The sequence below is a fragment of the Ailuropoda melanoleuca genome, chromosome 1 (assembly GCF_002007445.2).
Source record: "Ailuropoda melanoleuca isolate Jingjing chromosome 1, ASM200744v2, whole genome shotgun sequence".
NCBI lineage: Eukaryota > Metazoa > Chordata > Mammalia > Carnivora > Ursidae > Ailuropoda > Ailuropoda melanoleuca.
The window spans coordinates 42,598,572-42,626,428 of record NC_048218.1 but is presented as its reverse complement, the minus strand read 5'-3'; the positions used below and the strand labels follow the sequence as shown (position 1 = coordinate 42,626,428).

Here is a 27,857-nt window from a genome sequence, read left to right as displayed (position 1 = left end):
ATGGTGCTAGAATATTAAAAAAAACAAGCAATAGAGAAGACTTTTATAGTGCTAGGAGCAAAGATAATATTTAAAGTTATCATATTTAGAGGACTCTTTTACCTATCCCATGTTTTCATATTTAAGATAGATAGTCCTTCAGGAAAAAGACATTGAATTATCTGATTGTTTTATGGTCTTTAATTTGTTAACACTTATTTCAATTTCATTTGCCTTTCCAATTGCCCATTCTTAAATTTATAACTTTACCTAAACCTCACTAATACTGGAAAGCAGTGTAAAATACTCTAAATGTTACAAATTAATTTTTATAAATATTCTTATACCCACTTACCATATGATTATGACATATACATACAGTGAAATTATAGTTACACAATATGTAGTTTGTTTACTGAAACACAAAATCAGATGAAATGTCTATTTCTGCTTGACATATTTTGTCAGATTTTTTAGAAATCTGTATTTGGTTATTTCAAAACCACAGTTAAAAGCGCATTCTAAAAAACAAATGATAATTTGCAACTAAGATTTAAAAAAATAAATATGTTAATATAATTTCTTTAATAATAATGCCAGGATAAAATTAGAATTGATCCTTAAGAGCAAACTCTAAAAACAAAAATGAAGACCAAAGCTTCAAGGAAGGGAAGTCTGATAGAAATTAATCTTGACTTCTGTGAATTAAATTTAAGTTAAAAATCAAAATAGTCAAAGAGAGGTATTCTATTTACAAACAACTGTCTTTGTGGCTTAAGTATGTGCAAATTTATTTCTCCCTGTGGAAAAAAACTCATTAAAAAACAGGAAAATGTATTTCACATTTTGATAGAAAAATTCTATTAATAACTTAATTTAGCATGAACAGTACAATATTGTAGGGCGGAACCTATGATTTAATGACAGAAATTTCTAAGATGAAAATGTTCACCAATAGATACTACAAAGACTTAAAGAAAATAATAAACAGAACACCCAATTATGAACAATAAGAAAACCTGTGAAACTGAAAAGTGTGCTCAGAGACAGCCTGCTGTGATTAAAACCCTACAAAATAGAAGGCACATTTCTTCAAGATCGGCTGTAACATAAGCAAATGAAATCTTTACAAGATATCCACAAAACTAAGAGTTCATCAGAGTTCCCAAGTGTTCATGAAGTATTCAATATTAAATATATCTTTTAAATATGAAGGCATCAAAGTTAAAATATACAATAATAGTAAAATTAGTTTAATTTTCACAAATTTCTGGCCAACAGGTTGCCACTTTACATAAGCAAGCAGAATTCAAAATTGAAAAAGGGAAAGTATGAAAGAAAAAAATGAACCAGGGAAAATTTTGGCTGCTGGTCAAAAGCACAGCATAAGAGAAACTTTTTCAAAGGTGTAACAGATAAACTAGGCATATTATAGAGGTGAAACTCGTAAAAACTTCATTTTTCATAATTTAGTAATGAATACAGGGTTCAAAAGCCACAGGAGCTATAACAGGAAAAAATGGCAAATTCCTTCTGTCTCCTTGGAAGATGATAATATCAAATAACTAGGTAGATATCACACACACACACAATTGATATTAGATAAATTCTAATTATTAAATATAAAATTGTTTGGGAGATGTAAGGCAGTACCTTATAAGAGATGAAGTATAAACTGCGGTTTAAAGAAAAAAGGTGAAATTTTCTAAGTAAATGGATCCTCAAAGTATTAAGATGGTAAGCAAATAAAGCAAAACAATGGTAGCAAGCTCATGAACACCGTTAATTACAAACTTCATCACAGGATAAATAAAGATTAATACAATTATTTAGTTATTAAATAAAGGGTTTTAAAGTTCCCTGTGAGTATATAATTAGCTTAGAGAGCAATGAAGAATGAATAGAAGACAACTAGTAAGGTTACATGGACTGAGGCCAACCTGAATTTTATTTATTTATTTGTTTGTTTGTTTATTTATAAAGATTTTATTTATTCATTTGAGAGAGAGAGAGCAAGTGCACAAGCAGGAAAGGCAGCAGCAGAGGGAGAGGGAGAAACAGGCTCCTTGCTGAGCAGGGAGCCTGACACAGGGCTTGATTCCAGGACCCTGAGATCATGACCTGAGCTGAAGGCAGATGCTTAACCATCTGAGCCACCCAGGTGCCCCCAACCTGAATTTAGTAAAGACACACAAAATAATTTTGCATAGCAGCAGGTAGAAATGAGAAAACTATAATAACAAAACAATTCTTCAGTGCAACATATTTTGGGAAGCCTGAGAATCAAATTTAAATGTTGTGTGCATGCTTGTGTTAGATGTAATTTATTTTTGTAATTAAAAATATTTCAGTCTTTAAAATGCTATTTTAACTTAGGAATACCTATCAGGAATGGTATGCTATATGCTTCCATTTTTGGTGAAACAGGTCGTGGGACATTTCTCTCCAGTGTACACTTTAGATAACATTGGCCTGTAGTAAAAGTATAATGCATGGCAATGGGAGAGACTTATGGTAGAAAAACTGCAGTTTTCTATTGAGTAGGCATTGCAAATACTGGGATTCCCTCAGTAAATTTCCAAATCTAACTCAATAGACAGATTCTAAGTTTAGTAATAGGTAGGGGTAAGAGTTTATAAAAGTGCTTGCTGGTTTTGAGATGCTTTCACGTGTACACATAGTTAGGTCCTTAAGTCTAAGGTATGAAAGGCCATCAATCCATCCCCATCTTTTGTCCCTATTAGGATACTGCTGATAGGGTGCAGCAATATCCCCGGAACCCTGGAATCTTCTACTCTAAATATACTGTCCTAGAATGATAACTCCAGTGAACTCCTGGTGAACTGTTTTTCTGGCTTAAAAATAAAGCAAAAAAATGTTCTAAGATTAAATTTTGTTTGCTTGTATAGCATGATATTAAAGATACCCAGAACTGTCCAGAAAAGAAGAAATTAGATATAGATATAGATATTCATATTCATATGTTTATATACATATATGAATATCTACAAATAATATTGGCAGAAGGTAAACATAACATGAAGCTATAACAGGATGGCAAATAGGGGGAAGGTGACCTCAAAAATAAGCCTCATAAGAGTGACAAAATAAATTTTAAAAGATAAATAAAATTTCACAGGTCCATGGTTTTAAATTTTACTATTAGATATGAGTTGGTTAGAAAGGCTTAAAAAAACTATAAGGGGGTATTTTCCGCCTCTGATATAGGCAGCCTAGCTTATGATGAGCTGTCTTCTGCTAAAAATAAGAATAAACTCTGGGGAGAGAACTGGAAGAAACTTACGGGAGGGAGAAACTAAAGGAGATGAGATTCTTGAAAGAAAAGTATTACATTGGCGCTGTGTCAGATTTTAGACACCCCATCTATACTGAGGGCATCCTCTGTCTCTAATATAGGGGGTGGAACAGCTGGAAGGGGATAGAAAGAACTCAAGTAGAAAGCTGCAGTTATTGAAACCCTATGGAGAAATCTGGCTTTCAGAGCAGCTGGAAATTAGGGCTGGGGTTGTGACTGTGGAGAGTCAAAGAAGGCGGAGTCCAAAAGCTGCACATAGATACCACTCTAACTGCCCTTGTTCCAAGCAAGGCTAAAAACAGCTCAGAGGAAAACAACAGAAAGCTTGAAAGAGCTTAGTAGAGATTTTAGCAGCTGCCCACCCCAAGGGAGGTGAGTTCCAGTTAAGTCTCAACAAATTCAGACTTCGTAAATATTCTTGCTCTCCTTGTTGACAGACTAAGGGATTGGATTCTCTCTGCAACTAAGTGCAAAACCATTAATAGACTGAAATACCCCTAACAAAGCCTAAAACCTTAAGCATCTCAAAAAACAAGGTAATCTCTGAGTAATTTAAACTGCCTGCTAGAAGAAAATTCAAAAGTTTTCAGAAGAAAATTGCAATATCCATAGTCTCTAAAATATATCATCCATAATGCCCAGTGTACAAGAAAACTTATTAAACGTGAAAAAACAAGAAAATGAGGCACAATATCAAGAGAAAATCTGTCAATTGAAATAAATAGACTAACTAGATAGCAACTAAGAAGAAATTCTGGAATTGAACAATGCAACAATGAACAATGAACAATTGAACAATGCAATATCTGAAATAAAAAATCCATTAGTTGAGATTAAAAACATACTGGACAAAATAGAAAAGGAATCAGTGAAATTCCAGTTAATAGAAATAATCCACACTAAATCCACACTGTACACTAAAGTATACAGAGGAAAGAAAGATTGAAAAGAAGAAAAGGGACTACAACCTCAATAATCTGAGAGGCAGTATGGAGATATCCTGCACACATGTTTTTAGAGTCCCAGACAGAGAGGACAGAGAGATTGGGGCAGAAATATCTGAAAAAATTATGACAAAATTTTTGTACATTTCATCACAAAGAAACCCACAGATTCAGGAAGTTCAGCAAATTCCAAGCAGGATAAATAAAAATTATTGGTTCTTTCTTAAATTATGAACTTGGAAGATTTTAATTAAGACATCACTTATTTGCTAAGAATCCAAACTGAAAATGAATACATAAATCATTTTATAAATGGTTACAAAAGTATTAAAGTTGTTGGAAGAGTAGTTTGTTGTTGAATTAACGAGAACATTAAATTCTGGAAAATATATGAAATGGATTAAAGACTTTAAGATCTGAAACCATTAAACTCCCTAAAGGCAACATAGGCAGTAAGTTCTTTGACTTAGCCTATCAGCCTCAGCAATATTTTTTTGGACTTGCCTCCTCAGGCAAGGATAACAAAAGCTAAAATAAACAAATGGGATTTCACCAAACTAAAAAACTTTTGCACCACAAAAGAAACCATCAACAAAATGTAAAAGCAATCTACTGAATGGGAGAAGATATATGCAAAGCTTATACCCAATAAGAGGTTAAAATACACAAAGAACTTATACAATAAGAGGTTAAAATATATAAAGAACTTACTCAATTCAACACCAAAAATAAATAAATAAACTAAATAAGCTGATTAAAAAATGGACAGAGGATTTGAACGGATATTTTTCCAAAGAAGACATGCAAATGGCCAAGAGGCACATGAAAAGATGCTCAACATCACTAATCATCAGAGTAATGCAAGTCAAGCCTCTATGAGGTATCACCTCACACCTGTCAAATCAGCTATCAACAAAAAGACAAAAAATAACAATGCTGGCAATAATGTGGAAAAAAGCGAACCCTTGTACACTACTGCACAGCAAAGTTAATGCAGTCACTATGGAAAACAGTATGGAGAGTCCTCAAAAAATTAAAATTAGAACTACTACATGATCTACCAATTCCACTTCTGGGTATTTATATGAAGAAAGCTAAAATACTAATTTGAAGAAATACATGCACTCCTATGTTCACTGCAGCATTATTGACAATAGTCAAGATATGGAAACAACCTAAGTGTCCACTGATGGATGAATGGACAAAAATGTGGTATATATGTACAATGAAATACCACTTGGCCATAAACAGGAATGAAATCTTGCCATTTGCAACAACATTAATGGATGGAGAGAGCATAACGCTAGGTAAAATAAAAAAGAGAAAAGAAATATCAACGATCAATTCCAATGACCAACTAGCAAGCAAAATTGCTGCAGATCAAAATACCTTTAGCCTATTAAATTGGCTTATAAAATAAAACTCAATATTAATGCTATATGTTAAGTTCCAAAAAACCAACCAAGTAAAATGTTGGGTTGTATCTACAACTTTATAAAATGACAAAGGTGAGCTTTGTATGAATGGTAATCATTTTCAAATGTGGAATATCTATACTTGCATTATTGAAGAAATCTTTTAGCAGAATTTCACACTTTTTTTTTAATTACTAGCTTTGGTGAAGCAGACTCACATGGTGGTATGGAAATGTAATTATTAATTTCATGCTCATTATATGCTAAGTGATTTGGGGGCATTTGATATAGTTGTGAGCAAAACACAAAAAAATCTCTGCATTTGTACAACTTAGTTCTAGCAGTTATTGGCATCAAAAGCCTTACAATTTTGAAGATTATTTGGATGTAACTAAAATGTATTTCTAAGGCTTACTGAGGAAAACATTTTAAATCATTGTTGATCCTTATGGAATTCAAGCAGTTGACTCTAGACCCTTATTTTGCAAAAGTTGTTTCCTTGAAAAAATCACTTGAATAAATTCTGCTTCAAGAAAACCAAACTACTGGACAAGGTTTGTTTATGTGAATGTGTATTTGTGAGTGTGTGTGTGTCTGTGTGTAAGTGGGATATATGGGAAAGAAAATGCCATAATATTCAGATATTTGTAAAAATATTAACAAGTAATATGACTTTTAATGTAAAAATCTTAAACTTGTTTGTTTTCTACATTAAAATACTACTTCAGAGCCTATTTCTTAGTTGTTATAAAAAATTCGTCACAAAATACTACAGTAATAAATCCATTTCTTATAAAGAATGACAACTGGGGGCACCTGGGTGGCTCAGTCAGATAAGCATCCAACTCTTGGTTTCTGCTCAGGTTAAGATCTCAGGGTCCTAAGATTGAGCCCTGCATCAGGCGCCAAGCCTAAACCTAGTGTGGTGCTTGCTTGGGATTTTCTCTCTCCCTCTGCCCCTCCCTGCTCTCTCTCTACCAAAAAAAAAAAAAAAAAAAAAAAAAAAAAAAAAAAAAAAAAAAAAAAAAAAAAAAAAAAAAAAAAAAAAAGAAAAGAAAAAGAATGACAACTATTGTCTGGCCATTTCCCTTTGTATAACAAAACTATCAACACAGTATTATTTATGATACCCCAAAATAGAAACAAATATCTATACTCCCTTCCTTGTCTGACTCATCAATCCACAATTGCTTATTTCACATATTTAACTTCCCTCCAATTTCAATTTAAACTTTATAGTCATAAAGTCTTTATCCCTATAATTCCACACTAAATTCTTCTCTTCCAAAAAGCTTCCATGTCCTAAATACACTTGTACTGTCATAATGATCTGTGTCTTGATCCTGAATCTTTCCTGTTTTCCCTCTTTTTGCAAGGTGCTAATGAAACTGTAGAATTACAAGTAAATTACATTACAACATAACTAATTTCAAGTGGAGAAATTTAAAAATGAACATAGAGCTAGTGGAATTCTAAGAAGCTGTACTATTTGCTATCTAGATATCTGTCTGTGGTAAAGTGTAGATTCTAAAAGAATAAAAATATTTAAATTAGAGTTTTTGATGTCTTTAGCTAAAGAAATTTAATAATAGATGAATAACAAAGGAAAGTCTGCAACTTTTGAAACTTGGAGATCCAATAATTAAATATATCATTAGTAGAGGGAGATACACTAAGGCAATTTAATTTCCTTCTAAATACAGCAGATTAATCCTATTAAACATTCATCATTTTTTCCTTATTTCTAATTCATGTGGTTTTAGTAATGTGAAATACGATAAATACTAGGAAAAAGGTTTTCTTTTTATAGACTTTTGATAAAGTAATAAAATGCAAAAGGTAGGCTAGATAATTAATGTACACTCTATAATAGTTTTTAAAATATTTTATTTGGAAAACTTTCCCCTAAAATACAAAAGATACGGGAGGATATAAATTTGGATGAGGTATATCACTCAGATTTAATTACAGATAGCCTTTTTTATCATTTTAATTTTTTGAAAATTTCAGACATCATAACAGTCAGGCTCTTTTAAAGATATATTTTCGTACATAACCATCATACCATTATAGTACTTAATAAAACTAACATTGATCCTTTAATGTTATCTACAGAAATAGTCTATTTTCAAATATACTGATATATCCAATACAGGTCTACATCTTGCATTTAATTATGACTTTATTTTTTTAATCTGATAAATTTGCCACCCCAAATATTTTATGTGGTGATTTTAATATCCCTTGACATTATGTGCTGAATTAAATATTCCATTAAGTTTTGAAAAATGGTGATTTTTCTAATACTATTATTCTTTCTTTCTTTAGTTGGAGGCATTTTCTGTAATGAAGAGCTGTCCCTCATAAACTGCGACTGGTTACCCAGAAATAGAGTTGTTATAAGAATATGAGCAGAAATGCTTAATTCTTTTCTTAAATTGCATATTTTCAGAGTAAGGATTTGGTAAAATAGTTATCAAATAATACTTTTTTTTTCTGTTTTCTCCCTCACATCAAGGTAGACTTAATATGTTTCAATCAACTTTAGTCATTATTCTTTTTCATAATCTTGACCAACAGAAGCTCCATTAACCTGATTTCTATTTTATCACAAATATACACACAGTGCATTAACCGTTATGACTTTTCAATAAATTTCAAAATCATATCTGTAAATTAATTTATTTAGTTCTTCAGTTATCCTAATTGAAGAGCTTTTATGAAGGCATTGAGACAATAGTCAGTGCCAATTCATTAAAATCATGAATATTTTACATTTGGAGAAAAATAATAATCATAAAATATATGATTTTAGAAATGATACATTCAATTTTTCTGGATATTTTTGAAGTTTAAAAAGTACTTAAAAAGCTGTAATAATATAAAAAGTAAAATGCAAAATGATATATGTAGTTAACTAATACATCCTTCTATTTATGTATGATCTGGAAAAGAAAAAAAAGTGCTTACTGATTTTCAATTATCACATAATGTTAATCACTTTTACAGAGTAAAGTTCTCATTGTAGTGCTAATCACAAAGAAAATTACAATCACATATAACACTGTCATAGGTGAGTTTTTACTATGTATACTTTTCTGTTTTTTTAGATAAAATTATATGCATAATCCTTAACCTTAAAATAAAACATAATTAATCCAAACAAATTACAGTTTTGTTGGATATTTGTATCAGAATTAGTTTCTTTTTCTTATACAGATAATGGTCTTAAAGAACCTGGACAAAAGATGGCTAAAGTTAATGCCCTTATGTAATCCATAAAATCTTGAATTAAGTAAAACTTTCTTTTTTTTTTAAGATTTATTTATTTATTTATTTGACAGGGCTGGAGACAGCCAGCAAGAGAGGGAACAAAAGCAGGGGGAGTGGGAGAGGAAGAAGCAGGCTCCCAGCGGAGGAGCCTGATGTAGGGCTCAATCCCAGAACGCTGGGATCACGCCCTGAGCCAAAGGCAGAAGCTTAACCGCTGTGCCACCCAGGCGCCCCGACACTTTCTTTCTCTTAAAGCTGACATAAATTAGCACTTCAAATTCTACTCAAAACTGAAACAAGTTCTTTTTATTCTACGATTTCTGCTTTAACTGCTTAAAAGTTTCTATTACAGAGAACAAGAAATTTTATTTAAGTTTGAAGACATTTTATGGAGCTATTTTTATTTTTTAAAAATTGGGATGTCTTCCTGAAAGCACAACTATATGCATTTTTGATATTTTAAAATTTATATGCATACTAAATTTATATGCATACTAAAATGTAATATAGCATATACACACACAATCATAAAGAAAACCATACAGGAAATCTTCCTCAAAAGTCTCTGGAGTAATTAAATTGCAAAAGAAATGTCTACCTATCAACACAAGGATAGTTTTCTATGTGGAAATGTGTTTGCTGGTTTGTCTTTGTAAATATAATTTAATTGCTCAAGAGAAACTTAAAAACTCCTGAAGAGCAGGTGTTTGGAACTAAATAAACATTCACTAAATATACAGTGAACTGAATGAATAAATTTAAGCATGTTTTCATTTTGTTTAATATTTTCTGCTACTTTCTCTATACTGTAGTGTAATGAAAGGGAATCTTAGAATTTATGATAGGTAGATGAAAATTATAACCTTAAATCTTGTGCATTTTTCCATCACTTAATCACCTTTTACATCAATTAATTTTATTTTAATTTAAAGTTTAAGTTTAAACATCTTTTGTGATAGGAAAACATGTCACTTATTGATAAAGAAAATTTATGTAACACAAAACTATTCCGGCAAGTTTTTTTACTATTTTCTTCCACCAAACATTTATTATGATGAGAAGCAAAAGACAAAATCAACTTCTGTTGCCTTTTCCCTTGTCTCCTTAACTTAATTTGTAATGCAAGTAGTTTGAGTAATCTTTAAGAAATCTTTGCCTACTTCTAGGTCATGTATTCTCCTGTTGTTTTTGTTTCGTAGAAGATTTATGGTTTTAGCTGTTACACATACTACTAGTTAAAAATTTATTTTTTAATGAGTATTTAAATCAAATAAGTGGGTAATTACCAAAGGAGAGCTTTACAAATCACAGATTTAGACTCAGAGACATAGTATGATTTGTACGCACTCCTTTTCTTCTTCTATAAAGTAGTATAATACTAAGACAAGACGGAATGTAAAATAAAGGGAAAAAAATCCACAATGTACTTATTAACACAAAGAGCTTGCAGCAAAGTGATTTGTCAAATGAAGAAATATTAAGAAAAGTATTATTAGATATGGACACACATTTCTACTTTGGCCATAGGCATAGGCTTTTAGACGTCTATGAGACTTTAAATAGTATCCAATACCTAAAAGTTATTACAGTCAATTAAAAACCCTGCCTCAGTAGACTAAAAAAAGATAGTTTCTCTTATTGAAATAGACATAAATATAAAAAATTCCCTAAAGCTAAATTAAATGAAGTGCCGAAATGAATCATTTTAAGCAACAGACAACATAGCATTTCTTTGTAGATAATATTAATGTACTTTTATGAATTTATATGGAATCTATTATCCTGCCACAAACTTTAATTGAATTCTTCTTAAATCTTCTTTTATTATGTATTCTATGTATAGATGTGTAAATTTAATCCTTGTTCTCAAACTTGAATCTATGAGCTTTTGTCATTCCTGAAAAGATTCTCTAACTTTGAAATTCATGATACTTCAAATTTCTCCTGGTTTGCACAGTAGTATTTTTTTTATTTTTTTAAATTATATTATATTAGCCACCATACAGTACATCCCTGGTTTTGATGTAAAGTTTAATGTTTCATTAGTTGCGTATAACACCCAGTGCACCATGCAATACGTGCCCTCCTTACTACCCATCACCAGCCATTCCCATTCCCCCACCCTCTCCCCACTGAAGCCCTCAGTTTGTTTCTCAGAGTCCGTAGTCTCATGCTTCATTCCCCCTTCTGATTACCCCCCCTTTCTTTATCCCTTTCTTCCCCTACAGATCTTCCTAGTTCTTATGTTCCACAGATGAGAGAAATCATATGATAATTGTAATATTCTAATGGATTATCTAAATATTTACTGTTGATATTAATGCAGAAAATACAACACGTCCTTAAACCCTGCAAAGAATAGACATTTTGTCAAATACATAGTTATTAAAAATGGCCATATTCTATTGTTGCCCATATCTTATTTATTAATAATGTAGTAGAATGAAGAGGGATAACTTAGATTTTGTTTTATGTTAACTATAAAATTTCCCAGCCAATATTAAGAAATTGTGACATATGTCTTATTAAAGTAATATTTCCTTGTTTATGTATTTGATTTATTTAAAAAATTAGTTCAAGAACACTTTAAATTCATTATGTAGTATTAAAACTAAAGAAACTTCTCTCCCCCAATAGAAATTTATTTGTCAGAAACTTAAGTATGTAAGAATGTGAAATAAAATAATGAATCAAAAGTAATATACTATGCTTTCAAATCACTACAATTGCTTTTGGTCATCCCTCACATATAAGCTAGAATCTAAACATTAAAAAAAAAAACAAATAAGAAATATTACTAAATAACTTGCAATATAATTCAAAGAAAGACTGTATAATCGATTGAATTAAACTATCTCTAAAAATGCTTTTTTTTCTGAAAGCACATTTCATAAAATCAAGACAACTTTCACCTAACTCTATGAAATATTCAATTAATTTTTAAGATTTCAAACTAGTTGACTAGCTTTCCACCTTTCTGTCACACATTCCATAAAATACCACAGTTTCAGGGAAAGAATAATAAGTAATTTAAAAGTTTTATAGTCATAAACATTGCATCCTAGTAGGGTAGAAATGATATCTCATTGTAGGGTTCTGGTCATTTGCTTTATCAGCTCAAACATTAACCTTCTTAATGGGAACCTGTACAAAATGCTGTTTCAAAATCTCTTTTAAAAGAGTTGCTAGAACATGTTTGACTGACTTACTTCTAGATTCCATAAATAGACTCCAAGCATCTGATATCTAATTTTTTAAAATTAGGGTGGTACCTTCATTTATGTTTTATACACACTTCAATCCATGTTTTATAATGTGAAATGCCTATTTATTTTTACTAAAAAAACATGAAATCCAAATATGAATTATTTAAAATTCTTTTTTGTTTTAAAGATTTATTTATTTATTTATTGGACAGAGATAGAGACAGCCAGTGAGAGAGGGAACACAAGCGGGGGGAGTGGGAGAGGAAGAAACAGGCTCATAGCAGAGGAGCCTGATGTGGGGCTCGATCCCAGAACGCTGGGATCACGCCCTGAGCCGAAGGCAGACGCTTAACGACTGCGCCACCCAGGCACCCCTAAAATTCTATTAAAACATAATTTCAAAAAGCCTTATAAAGTAAGATCTCAAAATATAAACTCATACTGTACATGATTTTTAATACATTTCTTACTCATATCTCCTTGCTGTCTTGCACTTTGCCTTCCATCACTGAATGGGCAAAGAAATTTTAGCCATGAGGCAATGCTTTTATATATTAACTATCCATTTATATATTAACTATCCATTAAATACATGTATATGCATAATATACATGTTTTACATATTAACTATCCATTTTACATATAAGTATATATGATATAGTTGTATTCTATCATAGCACAACTTTCAAAATCTTAAAGGTAATCAGTTAAAAGGATACTTTCATGTTTTAATAACATTAGACTGTAAATATTTAATATTTAAATTTAAAATGCAAGTTTACCCATTTGGAAAAGTATACCATTTGTTGTTTTTCCCTTAAACCTTTTTTAATCTCTAGCATATATGCAAATTTAGTAATAATTCTCTGTAACTCATAATCTCTTTGTGCTCCAATCTCCATGCACTGCAAATCTCAATCATGACTGGATCATGAAAATAATTTAGTGGGCCATGACTACCAAGATGCAGGAAAAGAAAAGAGGTCACAGGAGATGGAGGCAGGGAGAGGGGTAGGAGAGACTAGAAAAAGTAAAATAGAAAGTAATAAGGATAAGTATTATTTTTATGACTTTCTAAAATACTGGATTGCAATGTAAAAATTACACTGTCTATGGCAAAAAAAAAACTTTGAAAGATACCATATAGGAGAGAATCAAAGGAGTCCTATTGGAAATAATTCTTTACCTGCAATTATAAAATTGAAGACTTAATGGCACTGTAGATATTCACAAATACTAAATCTTCCACATTTTTGAAGATTACTAAGTATGAGGTTACACAAGTTGATTAATAAAACACATTGATTTCTCATTTTGCAAATTTTATTGAGTTATTGGGTCTTTGCAATTGAGGGGGGGTGTTCTTATATCTTCTGTTTGCCCAATGTTTTGAACTTACTGACCCCCTGATTCTGGAGACCTATAATAATAATGGTCTCCTCAGGTAGTATTAAGTCTTTTAATCAAAAGACAGTCTTTTATGTATTCTGCCATGTTAGACCCAACTTAATTTCAACTATTCCACACTGGAGCTCATAGTTTCTTGCAAGATCCCCTCAAGACTACTCCATACATTTTTCCCCCTCAGAACTTTTGTAAGTACAACAGGATATTTATTAACCTATCAAGTAATACCAATAACACTACTATGCTACTTTTACCAAATGTGGTAAAGATGATATAAGGAAAAGCCTATGAGAGGATTTCAACTACTCCCTGCACTTCAATTAAGAGAATTATCAATTATGTTTTTATTCCTTTCACCTCTACAGAGATCAAAATCACCATTTCTATCTCCAGTTAGACACATGTTTACAGATGACCAATGTGGACTGGTTCCCTGAAGTTCTATTCTCAAACTCCTAAATCAAAAAGCAAATTTAATTATGCCTTTTAGGCAACCCTGGGACTAAGAAGTTCAAATATACCCACATCATTCTTTTACCCAGCCACAAATATGAATAGGTCTATTCTGCATTTCTCTTTCCTTAGGACTTGAATACTTTATAACCTTTTCAAGGACTCAATTATCAGCATTTTAAACCATAAATTATTAAAAGGATGACATATATTTAAAACCACATTGAAATACAAAGTATTATAAAATTTTAATTTATTAAAGGCCTGCATTTCACTACCTGTATCTCTAGGATCACATAAACCTACACATATTGTACAACAGTGGTTTCTCCTATTTCCTAATTACTTCTTCTCACCTGTAAAACTAGGACAGGATAAATTTCATAGAGTCCTTTTCTCTTTTAAAGATTTATTCATTTATTTTAGAGAGAAAGAGAGCACAAGCATGCATGGGGGTGAGGGGGTAGAAGGAGAGAGAGAATCTCAAGCAGACTGCCCCCTGAGTGCAGAGCCCAATGTGGGGTTTGATTTCACAACCCTGAGATCATTACCTGAGCTGAAATCAAGAGTTGGAAGCTCAGCCGCCTGAACAACCCAGGCGTCCCTCGTAGAGTTATTTTCCAAATTAAATGTTATTAATGTATACAATGTTCTGGGGACATGTCTGGAACACAGTAAGCCCAGTAAATGTATGCTTTTACTATTATTATTACTATTGCTACTGCAATTGTTACCATTATCAACATCATGTGGGAGGGCTATTGTGTAAAGGGAAGAACACGGATTAAGGTGAGACATGATTTTTATTTTCTTGACTCCCTGAAAAAAAATGCTGGTATTATGTAAGAAACTTCCTTATACTGAGGTGCCTGGGTGGCTCAGTGAATTTAGTGTCTGCCTTCAACTCAGGTCATGATCCCAGGGTTGGGCTCCCTGCTCAGCAGGGAGTCTGCCTTCTCCTTATGCTAGCTCCTGCTCTGTGCTCCCCTCACCCTCTCATCCCCACCCCTGCTTGTGCTCTCCCCCTGCTCATGCTTTCCCCCTGCTCATGCTCTCTCTCTCTCTCAAATAAATAAAATCGCTTAAAAAAAAGAAATTTTCTTATACTTTATAAGCTTTAGTTTCCTTATCTATAAAATGAGAATAGAAATTAATGAAAGAATTTTTATAAGAATTAATTTCAAAATAAATGTAAAGTATTAGGTACATAGTAGGTGGAATTTATTCCCCTAATGACTTCCCATTCTAGCCAAACAATAACAATTTAACCATTCCTATACATTAAGTCAGTAATTCCAAAACTTTCATTAGGGAACAACAGTTTTCTCAGGTATAGATACATTGCATTTGCCTAAATTACTTATGTACCACTTACAAGGAAAAAAAAATCTTCTTATTAATACTAAAATGTAAATAATTAAAACATACAAATAAAAGAATGCTCATTTTTTTTGTTTTTAATAGAATTTTTTTGCTTTAAATTCAATTAGCCAACATCATTAGTTTCTGATGTAGTGTTCAATGATTTATTACTTATGAATGCTCAATTTTAAAGCAATATAAAGAAACAAATACTTGAATATATGTGACATTTTCCTTACATCAAAGTATAATTGGTAGCTATTATGGCTTACTTTTACTTCCTTTTCCTTCATTTTCCTTTAAAGAAGACATATCTTATTTCTTCACAGTTCTGCAGTTTTTAAAAACCTGATGGCTTAATGTGCCCATAATTTCATAAACTTTCAGATTCAATCCATAGTACCCATATTTAATGTTTAAATACTAACGACAAAAATGATCTAATTGAATTACCTATCTAAAGGTTTTGTTTCTTAACACTGTTTTTCACTAATTTGTATATGTAATTTTGGTCAATTTTTTTTTTACCTCACAACTTTCTCACAATCTCACAAAAGAATTCAGATAGTCTTCTTCAACATACTTTTAATTTCTATTTCAATATCAGAAAGAGTGCAGGCAGGGGAATCAAAACAGAGAATTTTATTTCAGAATATGTATAAATCTTATTTCCCTGGCAAATAAGATTCTCCCAACTTTCTTTTCTTTCTGGTTAATACCTATAACTTTTGCTAGGGGTTTCTCTACTAAACTGACATGTTGCCATTCAACTCTGCCAAAAATTATGAAGTAGTTTCTTTATACACGGCATAAATTTCACTGAGTTGGGTTCTCTACAATTCCTATTCTTTTTAAGCCACAAATGATAAATTTAAGAGCTGAAAATAATTTTGCCAGAAAATTTTCAATTCAATATTTGCTTTGGAAGCCAAAATTCTACATAGATCCTTTTGAATTTAAGTACTTTTATCAGTACATTTGTGGCTGCTTTTCATAACTAGAATGGCCTTTTGAAAAACAATTACAAACAGTGTCTCAAATTATATTCACTTTTGCAGCTAAAATACATTTTATTTTTACATAATTTAAAACTTTCCTGAATAGATAAGCACTTATCATTGATTAAAAAACATAAGTAGATTTTTAAGAACAGCAAAAAGGTAGCTATTTCCAATTTATCAATATCTCCTAAAATCTTAGACTACTGTTTTATCTTTGTTAACAAATCACTAACAGCAAGTCTGTAATTATACTCTAAAAGAAGCTCTACTCGGGCAATTCTTTCTATTTGGGCATAAAACAACATTTGAAAGTTAACAGGCAGCTTCAGGAATATAAGAGATCTATACAAGATAAAACATTTTTTTAAGTTGTAATAAGAGGAAGAAATCTATACCTTTAGTTGTTTATTTAATATTGCTGATTGTACTTCTACAATACACCTTGCTTGAATTGTAGCCATTAATTTTTAAAACATTTATTATTCACATACCAACCACATCACTTATCTTCCTTAGTTTCTATCACAATACTTGGCACAGCAAAGTCCTTAACAAATGTTTGTCTTATTAGGGAAATAAAAATGAGGAAGAAAAGAGATTAAAATCATCACTGATTTTTGGTTCTCTTTAACTAAGTTATTCCTATTCATGGTACTTAAATCCCTATAGATCATTCATTCAAAAAATGCTTATTGAATACCTACTACATAAAAGGTACGGAGAGATGCTGATTATACACAGCAATATACCAGACAGTTTGGTCTCTACTATCTCAGAGACTATGCCCCAGAGATTATGACAATGGACATCTAATCCAATAATTTATTATCCTATTATAATTATAATATGCACTCTGCAGGCAAAGTGCAAAGTGCTAAAGAACATATGCAAGGGGAATAGGATCAGGTTTGGGAAATTAGGAAATTCTCCCCTACTAAAAGTTTTAAAGCATGCAATACACAGTAAGACAGAGCAGGGTCCGCAGCCACAGTGACCTTCCTTATGTAAATTGGACTGTGTCACTCCCTTAGAATGAAATCCATAATCTTTAATGTAACATATACAAGGCCTTTCAAAACACAATCCTAGATTTCAAGCTGTACTACAAAGCTTTAATAATCAAAACACTATGGTATTCGCACAAAAACAGACACACAGATCAGGGGAACAAGAGAGAGCCCAGAAATAAACTCACACTTATATATGGTCAATTAATCTATGACAAAGGAGGCAAGAACATACAATGGGGGAAAGACAGTCTCTTCAACAAATGTTTCTAGAAAAACTGGACAGTCACATTCAAAAGAATGAAACATGACCACACTTTCACACCATGAACGACAACAACAAAAAACCCCCAAAAACCTCAAAATAGATTAAAGAACTAAATGTGAAACCTGAGATCATAAAATTCCTAGAAGAAAACTTGCAGTAATTTCTTTGACAGCAGCCATAGCAACATTTTTCTAGCTATGTCTCTTTAGGCAAGAAAAACAAAAACAAAATAAACTATTGGGACCACACCAAAATGAACAGCTTTTGCACAGTGAAGAAAACCGTCAACAAACAAAAAGGCAACCTACTGAATGGGAGAAGATATTTGCAAATGATACATCCCATAAGAGTTAATAGCCAAAATGTATAAAGAACTTCTATAACTCAACACCAAAACAACAACAACAACAACAACAAATAATCTGATTAAAAATGGGCACAGGCATTTTTCCAAAGACATACAGATGGCCAACGGACACATGAGAAGATGCTCAACATCACTCATCATCAGAAAAATGGAAATCAAAACCATAATGAGCTACCACCTTATATTGTCAGAATGGCTGAATCAAAAATACAAGAAATAGTAAGAATTGGTGAGAATGCAGAAAAAAAGGAGCCCTGTGCACCACTAATGGGAAAATAAATTCATGCAGCCACTGTGAGAAACAGTATTGGATGTTCCTCAAAAAATTAAAGATATATTAAATATATTAAAATATATATTATATGTTATATTGTACACCTGAAAGTAATATAACACTGTATTTAAATTATACTTGAATAAAAAAATTACAGAATGAAATACCATATGATCCAGTAATTCCACTACTGGGTATTTACCCAAAGAAAACAAAAACACTAATTTGAAAAGATACATACACACCTATGTTTACTGCAGCATTATTTACAACAGCCAACATAGGGAAGCATCAGAAGTGTCCATGATAAATAGACAGATAGATAAACATATGGAAGCAACAGAAGTGTCCATGATGGATAGATAGAGAGATACACAGACAGATGAATAGACAAAGAAGATGTGACACACACACACACACACACACACACACACACACACACGTATACAATGAAATATTACTTGGCCATTAAAAAGAATGGGATCTTGCTATTTGTGACAACATGGGTGGACTTAGAGGGTACTATGCTAAGAGAAATAAGTCAGAGAAAGACAAATACCATATGATTTCATTTATATGTGGAATCCAAAGAACAAAACAAAAGGAGAAACAGACAAAATCCCTAGACTCTTAAATACAGAAAACAAACTCCTGGCTACCAGATGGGAAGTGAGTGCGGTGATGGGTGGAATTTATACAAAGGGAATTAATGGGTACAAACTTTCAGTTATAAAATAAATAAGTCACACAGATAAAAAGCTTAGCATAGGAAATATAGTAAATAATATTGTTAGGTTGTATGGTAATAGATGGTGACTATCCTTATCGTGATGAGTACTGAGTAACATATGTAATTGATGAATTGATATTTTGTACACCTACAACTAATATAACATCATATGTTAATTATACTTCAATAAAAAAATGTTTAGGGGTGCCTGGGTGGTTCAGTCATTAAGTGTCTGCCTTCAGCTCAGGGCGTGATCCCAGCGCTCTGGGATCAAGCCCCACATCAGGCTCCTCTGCTGGAAGCCTGCTTCTTCCTCTCCCACTCCCCCTGCTTGTGTTCCCTCTCTCGCTGGCTGTCTCTCTCTGTATCAAATAAATAAATAAAAATCTTTAAAAAATAAAAAAATAAAAATAAATAAATAAATAAATAAATTTTTAAAAAACTCCTCTTAGATATTCTCTAGTTCCATCTTATACTGTTTTTCCCTCTCTCAAAAACCATGCTGCTAGAATACTCAACCATATTTCCTTTCTTTAAATCACTGTGCACGCTCTTGCTTAAGGACTTCTGATTATTTCTAAAAAAATTTTGCCTTTCCAATTTTGCCTGAGTAAATCCCACCTAGACTTCAGGTCTCCAATTAGATGCTACTTTTTCTAAGAAGCTTTACTTAACCTCTGTGACTAGGGTTGGTGTTTCCTCTATTATTTCACAGGACCCAGTATTTTTCACATCAACACATTTATCTCACAATATTGGAATTCCCTTTTCACTTTTCTCTATCTCTTCCTAGCCTATAAATTTCATTAGGATATATTTGTTGTTTCCACTATTGATTGGTAACCGATTCATGCTACACATGGAGAACCTGAACATGTAGAAGGAATCATATTGGCAAAGCAAAATTCTTGCATAGAAAGAACCCTATGGGGACTCCTGGGTGGCTCAGTCCATTAAGCATCTGCCTTCGGCTCAGGTCATGATCCCAGGGTCTTGGGATTGAGCCCCAAGTCCAGCTCCTTGCTCAGTGGGGACTCTACTTCTCCCTCTCCTTCTGCTGCTCCCCTTGCTCATGTTCTCTCTCTCTCTCTAATAAATAAATAAAATCTTAAAAAGAAGAACCCTATGGATTTTCTAATAGTAAGTCTTATCTATGTAAATGAATTCCTTCTTTCCTTCCTCTCTTCTGTCTTCCTTCTCTCCCTCCCTCCTTTCATACTTCCTTCCTTCTCAGAATATGCAGCCATCAAAATGGATTAGGACCTTGAAGGCATCTGTCAAGTTTCTGTGATGTCCTTCTGTGCACAATGGAAAAATGTTGGTGGAACCCAAGAACGATTATTTAACTACTACTAATTGAATGGCCATGTCCAAAAGGTACTGATTAAAAATGGATTGACAAATTTTTGTTCTTGTTGTTAAAAAATGTAACCATAACACAATGTCCTCTCCAGTCCTGCAAACCATTTTCATCAATAATTTTTATGAATATACTGAAGGCACACTCAGCACTTATAAACAACACAAAACTTAGGAAGACAGATTTTAGCTCAGTATATGAATTGAGTTAGGCATACTCAGTAATCAATAACCTAACTATTTATGGGAGGGTATAAGCCCAAATGGGCTATTCACAGACACCAGATGGAAGGGTGGAAACTTAGATTATGTCTAGACCAATTCCCACATTATACAGTTGAAGAAATATATGCCCGGACACACACAAAATCTTGTTCAAGATTAAGCATAAACTGTAGCAAAATCAACATTCATAACTCCCATCCACAGTGTCCTGTTAAAGAAAGTGAGACTTTAGGCCATGATATTCCAGTTATATAACTGTTGAGTTATACAATTTACTGGAGATCTATAATGTCTTTTGACTTCATTCCATTCATTTACATAAAAAATATATATTGAGTACCCTCAACATAAAAGTTACTGTGTAGGCTTCTTAAGATGTAGTAATATTTAGACTACATTAAAAAGTTATTCCATATTTATTTTCAAAGTTATAAATTAATTTACATGGAAAGCACAGTGTTATGATCAGTTGCCTCATATCTTTCCTGGAAAGAGGTAAAATATAAATAAACTTGGTAAGAAAAATGACAGATATATTGTTATTTTTAATACAAACATACATACATTATACATTTGGTTTAAGATCTTACATGTGGATATTAGCCATTCTCAAATGTCAGTGGGAGGAAGATAGCAGAAAAGAATAAATATTAATCAAACAAGTAAAGATATTTGTGAAAATTCAAATTATATTTTTCTTTATGCCAGAATTTTTCAATGGTACTTATTTTTAAATACTAATTCAAAGATTATGAATCTACCAGGCCAGACTAAGAAATTTTAAATAATTATTGTTTTTTTTTTAATACCCAAATAATTCTCATCCACACTAACCAAATTAGTTCAAAAACTAATTCTTCAGGAAGTTAATATATAATTTAGCTCTGTTCTGAAAAATTCTCCAGACTATTTAATTTAAGAACAGAACAAAAAACAATCAGTTAAAGGAACATGAAAAAATATCCTATCTGCCATCAAAAGTCTGTCTACACCTTTCTACATCTATTGCTGAAATCTTGAAGACTATATGGCTCACTAACTGAATTAATATAAAGCAAAAGAAACCTTTGGCTCCTGTTTTTTTATCTTTCCCAGTGTTTCAATTACTTTACAATCTCTGAAAACTTTCTTTCTAGCTCATAGTAGATTAATGTCAACAAAGCCATCCCCTTAAGACTGGATTAAGACGATCCTTTCATTTTAGAGCCTCCAAATAAACTCAAATAGCTTTTGCTTTCAAAGTCATCAACAGTTTACAACAATAAGAATACAGGAAAAATGTTGGCTTTATTGTAAAATTTTAAAAACAACTCAAATGCTTACTTCTCCCTCTCTACAACAATCTTCTCATATCCAACCAACTCTTCCACCCAGCTGCCCCTAGATTCTATTGTACTTCATTGACTCATTTAATTAATATTGTTATCTCAGAATATGAAGTGAAATTGCTAAAATCTGAATAAAAAAGAATGAAGAAATATAATTTTTATCCTACCTATGGACCTCAGCTAAGAACTAAAAATAAGCTATCCCAGTACACAAAGTATAAGAAACATGCAACGGAAAATTCAGTCTTATAAAAAAGCTATACAAGCCAGAATTTTATTTTACCACACTCTATCACTGGTGATCGGACAAGGAAAACCTCTGGTGGAAGATCTGATACATTTTGCAAAATTCTGTGGTTATTGAATTTTATTCCTGTATTCGCGGAAGACAATAGAAAGTATTTGGAATGAAATTGTGTATTTACATGAATTACAGACCAATAGAAGAGAAAGCTAAAAAAAAAACTTGTTTGATACTGAATTTTGACATTTTCTCAAGGTTGTATATCTCAAAATATACTGTATACCATTTTGTTAAATTATACCAAATATATGACTTTAGGGAGGCACTACCGGATATCTTAAAATTAATAATAAAATAATCATTAATTACAGAAAGTAAAAAACATGAAATATCTCTGTATACGCTCTTGGAATAATAAAAAGAAATAAAAGTAAACATTTTTTTCAGTAGAGTATATAATAACATCTGTAACAATTCCTTGAACACAACAGATGCACAATTAATATTAATAAGGAGATAAGGTGAATTATTCAAGTGGTCAACCCTAAAATATTTGCATTCAAGGTATCTATAGTAAATTCTCAAGAAAGTGTTAAACATATTTTAATGAGTGATACATGATAGAAATCAGAGACACATAGTTTGTAATTTTATTACTATTTTTATTTTACTCCTACAGATCTTATAATTACCACCTTCCATCAGATTCCATCAAGAGTAAAAAAAGTGGCAAGAAGTTAGAATATTTATAAACCCAAAGCAGACCCATTTCCTCAGTATCCAATTCCTTCCTCTTTTGCTGCCTACCACTCCTACCAGGAATCCAGGAGTCATTTATCTCACTGTCCTACAAACCCACACCTGATAATCTTATCCTTGCAGAAACCCTTTTGTCCTTTCTCTTATCACCATCCTTCCCATGACCTAGCTTCTCTATTTTCAGTGATCCAAATTCTGCACTCCTTTTCTGTACTCTAAACTTTCTCGAGAAAAATAAATCTTGAAATCTCCTTACCTCCTAATTCAATGGTTGCCCTAAGCCAACTACTGTAGAATTTTGCTGCTGCTATGTAGTCTTGAAGACCACAAGAAGCAGCATAGAAAACTAAGACAAAGAACAAATGTTGTAACTAGAAACTGTAGACAAAGGTGCAAAGGACACAAAGATATTCTTTAAAAAGAATAAAAAAGATATGACAGAGCACAAGGGCACATGGCATGTTGGGATGTATGAACTGGAATAGCTTTGATATGAGCTCCCTGTGGTCAAAATGTTCCAGATGCTCAATGAGTAAACAAGTGAGACAAGAGGGTCTTGATACATTGTGAAGCAGGTGTTAGAGCTTGAGGGACAGGGGTCCAGGAATTAAAGAAACTGAGAACCAGGGAAGATAAAAGCCTGGGCTTCAGTGAAACTTACCAAAGATGGCTGACACTTGACCCACTTCACATACAGTGTTGGTCAGAACAGAGTGGAAATCTGAGACTGCAGGATCTGCAGAAATAAAAGTAAAAACAAAAAGAGAGAGAGAAAGAAAGTAGGGGGAATGGAAGTTGTATTGCCTGCCACCTTGCTCTCTTACAGTTATGCCTAGCAATCACTTGGTAAATTTATCTGGACAATTCAGCTTTTTTTTTTAAATGGAAAAAAATAATATTTTGGGGGGGGTAATTCACTAGGGTTTCTCAATGATTTCTTAGTATGATTTATACTCAGAAGACCTATCATGCTCAGATTTTACAAGATGTAATTTTGAATTCTTAGGTACTAATCTATAAGTGTGTGTGCGTGTGCATACATGTGAGCACGCACATACACATCCCCACACATGTTAACTATGTATTTGCAAAATTATTATAATTAAAACATTTTAAATATGAGATTCTACACAATGTAAGTAATCTATGATAGAAGTCATAACTCTTGTAGAGTAAAAGTTCACTATATTTAAAAGATCCATATGGTAAGTTAAAACCAATTTCGCTTCCCTTAGCATCTGTAGAGACAGCCACTGTGGTGATTCCTATAATAGTAAAACCTGATGAGAATAATTAACAGTCTTCTTTCCTACATGCTATAAGCTTTTCTATAAGATACAAGTTTTTCTACAAGTAGCAAAACACCTACGGTATTTTGGTTCAAGTATATTTATCGTTCTAGAATCCAGTGTTCACAGAACTGTAAAATACTTAGTTTAGTTAACATTAATAACTTTTAATTTAATTTTGTATTTATTTTCCTTGTAGAAAGATATGATAATATTCCATATGCTTTTTTAAAAATCTGTATTTTCACACCTAATTAGGTGAATTCAGCCTTCTATGCTCAGACTAATAATTCTGAACATTAAAATTGCAGTTAAAAAATTTAAACACAGGAAGAACATTCTATATCCTATTTAAAATAATTTTCAAAGAATTTTAAAACTAAATATTCCTATAAAATTATTCACAGGACAGGAAAAATCTTAAGACCCTTAAGTTCTTAATAGACCCAAGTCACTATAAAACATCTATGATTTAGTGAAACTATTTGTACTATCATAAATATTAATGTACTTTGAATTCTAAAGCCATTTTTCTTTGTTCTTTTAGAAGTGTTAAATAACTAGGCAATTAACATCTTCAAGCATGTGTCACATGTACTTTGCGCATTCCCTAGTCAAGATTCTCATAAATGGTAATACTAGGTAAGAAACTTACTGGTTTTATGGTTTGTGGTACCTATCTGCTTTCCAATATATACAGTGCTATTAGCATGAATATGAACGCTAGTTTTAATGCTCTTTTGTCAGTGTTATTGTCTGTTTACAATTTTGACAAGTAAAATATCATGGTTTTCATTTTTTTGAGAGCTATTTGGCAGGAACTTCATGAACATCCTGCACCTCAAATTTAGAAGTACTGCTAGTGTTGGAAACCTGACAAATAACTATAAATTTCTGCATACCTTCTGAAAAGAGCTTTTCAAAAAGAGTTCCATAGAACATCTGAGTCAAATGGGCTACTTGTTATTAATGCAGGGGGGAGGGGAATGATACCTCACACTCTTGCCCCTTTGCACTAGCTATACCAGCTCCCATGTTTTTTCCTTATACTTGTGAATCATCCAAACTTGAAAGGCTTTGCACTAGATGATACCTCTCCTAACAAGAGTCTCCCTTCTGATATCCACATGGCTCACCATCCTTTTTTTTCTTTTTCAGTTTTCCTCAAATGTTATCAGTGAGATCTGTTCCAACTCCAGCAGCATTTCACCATTGGTCTGTCACTCTTCTCTCGTTACTTTATTTTAGCATTATCACCACTTTTATAGTAACTTACATAGGCAATTACTTCCTTTCTCTCTCTGCTTCAATGTAAGCACCACAGAGGCCAGGGTTTCATCTGTTTTGTTCATTGTTGAGTCCCCAGCATTTAAAATATATCTGACACACAGCAAATGTTCCACATCTATTTGTTAAATTAATTAATATAATTAGCACAAGTAGTGGCAATCTCCCAGAATCGGTTGCTGCCTAACTTCCATTTGGATCCTGTCAGTGAGAGACACTGGTAGGAGATTAAAAGGAGAAAAGGCATTGTTGCTCCCCTATTCTGCTTTTGGCCCTGGCAGCAGAGGAGGGGAAGTCCAGCAGTCCCCAGCAGCACAGCCTCACTGCCTCTGGCAAGAGGCAATGCAGCAGCAACAACTGAAGTGGACACCAGCCACGTTACAGACGAATCCAAGAGCTTCGGCCAGCTCGTGCTCGCCAAAATTCCGGCAGTATCAGTAGATGTGTGACTCCTGGCTTGTTGAAAAATGGACGGTCAGGAGTTTCAACAACAGAAGTGGCCACAGCCACATTCCATCACAAGACTCTGGATAATCACTTTTTTTTTTGCCCCTCCAGTCCTAGAGGTAAAAGTAGTTTCTTGTAATAACTGATCTTTAAGCATATTTACTCCCATCTTTTATGCCTCCAGTCCTTCCAACATGTTTGAAAACAATTTCCTATTTTAATTCCTGTGTTGGAATTACTTAGAGAGGTTTTTGTGTTCCTACTAGACAAGACTAACTCATTGGTTTAAAAATAAATTTCTGCCAAATAGCTGTTCAGTTGAACAGCAAATATGGTCATTCTTCCAATGTAGCAATCTCACAAGGTGCTAAACAATGCCAAGAGGTTTTCCACTGCCCTAACCCTTTCCAGGGCTTTTCCCATCTTCTGTCCTATTGGTAATATAATACTCTGACATATTAAATTAGCAATATGTTTTGTGATGTTGGCATAATCATCCCACTCTCTGTAGGAAATAACAGTGATGTCTTTAAGTCTCCATACATAATTACATGTAAGTACAACAAACAAAAAATACCTTCCAGGAAACTTACCTTACACCCAAAGGAACTAGAAAAAGAACAACAAACAAAACCTAAAATCATCAGAAGGAAGGAAATAATAAAGATTACAGCAGTAATAAATGATATAGAAGCTAAAAAAAATTACAGATCAATGAAACCAGGGGCTGGTTCTTTGAAAAATCAGTAACATTATCATAAACTTCTAGCCAGAATTATCAATAAAAAAAGAGAAAGGACTCAAATAAATAAAAGCACAAATGAGAGAGGAATAATGAGAAACACCACAGAAATATAATCATAAGAGAATATTGTGAAAAAATATATCCCAATGATTTGGATGACTAAGGAGAAATGGATATATTCCTAGAAACGTATAACCTACCAAATTGGAAACAGGAAGAAATGGAAAAATTCAACAGACCAATAACCAGCAAAGAAATTGAATCAATAATCAAAAAACTCCCAGCAAACAAAAGTCCAGGACCAGATGCTTCACAAGTGAATTCTATGAAACACTTAAAGAGTTAATACCGATTCTTCTCAAACTACTCAAAAAAATAGAAAAGGAAAACTTTCAAACTCATTCTATGAGGCCAGCATTACCCTGATACCAAAACCAGGTAAAGACACCACTAAAAAGGAGAACTACAGGCCAATATCTCTGATGAACACAGATGTAAAAATCCTCAACAAAATACTAGCAAACTGGATCCAATAATACATTAAAAAAATCATCCACCAAGATGAAGTGGGATTTATTCCTGGGTTGCAAGGGTGGTTCAATATTTGCAAATCAATCAACCGTGATATATCAGAAAAGGTAATAACAGAAAAGGTAATAATCATACGATCATTTCAATAGACGCAGAAAAAGCATTTGACAAAGTACAACATCCATTCATGATAATAAAGGCATATAAGAAAAACCCTCAGCTAAAATCAATCATCCTTAATGGGGAAAAACAGAGCTATCCTTTAAGATCAGGAACAATCAGACAACTAAAAGAAATAGAAGACATCCAAATCAGTGAGGAAGAAGTAAATCTTTCACTATTTGCAGATCACATGATACTATATACAGAGAACCCAAAGACTCCACCAAAAACTGCTAGAACTGATAAACAAATTTAGTAAAGTTGCAGGGTACAAAATCAACAAACAGAAATCTGTTGCATTTCTATACACCAATAATGAAGCAGCAGAAAGAGAAATTAACAAAACAATCCCATTTAAAATTGCACCAAAAGTAATAAGATACTTAGGAATAAACCTAATCAAAGAGGTGAAAGATTTGTACTCAGAAAACTAAAAAACACTGATGAAGAAAACCGAAAATGCAAAGAAACAGAAAGAC

The 27,857-nt window shown here is 32.5% G+C and overlaps 1 protein-coding gene across 11 annotated transcripts in view; it reads right to left on the bottom strand.

Moving 5' to 3' along the window:
• EPHA6 (EPH receptor A6) overlaps positions 1 to 27,857 on the bottom strand; it is an 811,316-nt gene that overhangs the window by 682,000 nt on the left and 101,459 nt on the right. The window contains exon 1 of one of the 11 annotated variants that reach the window (XM_034657144.1): positions 23,579 to 23,627. The exons of the other annotated variants lie outside the window; for them this stretch is intronic. The gene's annotated coding sequence lies outside the window, so the exon portion shown is untranslated. Of the gene's footprint in view, positions 1 to 23,578; positions 23,628 to 27,857 lie in introns of those variants that run through there. 11 annotated transcript variants of the gene reach the window in all.